The following is an 885-nucleotide window of genomic DNA, read 5'->3' as shown; positions in this document are numbered from 1 at the left end:
GATGATGATGATGATGATGATGATGATGATGATGATGATGATGATGATGATGATGATGATGATGATGATGATGATGATGATACCTGCATCCAACCATCACTTGGGGTCACCAAACTTCTTGTCGTCTGTCCAAGCTCGAGCAGTCAAGAACAACATGTGAAAGTTAGCTGGTGAATGAATATCACTTTGCAGTTTGCCCAAATGCAGAGCGTTGAATTCCTCAAATTGGTGATGACCGGTTGCGGAGCAGCCGTATTTCTTCATTTTTCCAGACTCCACAAACTGATGGACAGGGGAAATTCGGTGAAGGTGCACAAACTGCTCTCATCTGGACAGATGGGTAGGGATTCTGACTTCACTATTGCATTCTAACAGACTACACGTGTTCTGAAAACAATAAAAGGCTTAAACGGATTGCATACCTACTTTTTTCAGGCTTATCAAACTGCTGAATAAAACCAGAGATCGAACCCAGTCACGTGAGTTCAGGTTGTTTTAGGAGTAACTGTCGGCTCAATCTCGACTAATGTCGCCATTGTTCCAATTTAAGAAAAGTTTGGGTGCCATCTGCCCACCAGCATGAGGTCTACATGACCCCCTGTGCTTTGCATGAAACACAAAGATATGGCTGCTAGCCGATATCAGTGGTCTTTATACGGTCATTTTCTATCCACATTGACTGACTGAGTGTTGGTGGTGTAGGTGCATCGAATACTTTCTGAAGGCTGGCCCCAGGTGTCCCCTTCCCTGCCTATTTTCTCTCTTAAAGCAGAACGACATGGTTGTAAGCCAGAGAAGTGCCGGTGTTCTCAATTGGTATTGCACTCAGTGATGATGACCACGGTGACGTTGATGGGTTTTCCAGTCCCCAGCCATATCTCACGT

The sequence above is a fragment of the Opisthorchis viverrini genome (assembly GCF_000715545.1).
Source record: "Opisthorchis viverrini unplaced genomic scaffold opera_v5_248, whole genome shotgun sequence".
NCBI lineage: Eukaryota > Metazoa > Platyhelminthes > Trematoda > Opisthorchiida > Opisthorchiidae > Opisthorchis > Opisthorchis viverrini.
This window is presented reverse-complemented; position numbering follows the sequence as displayed.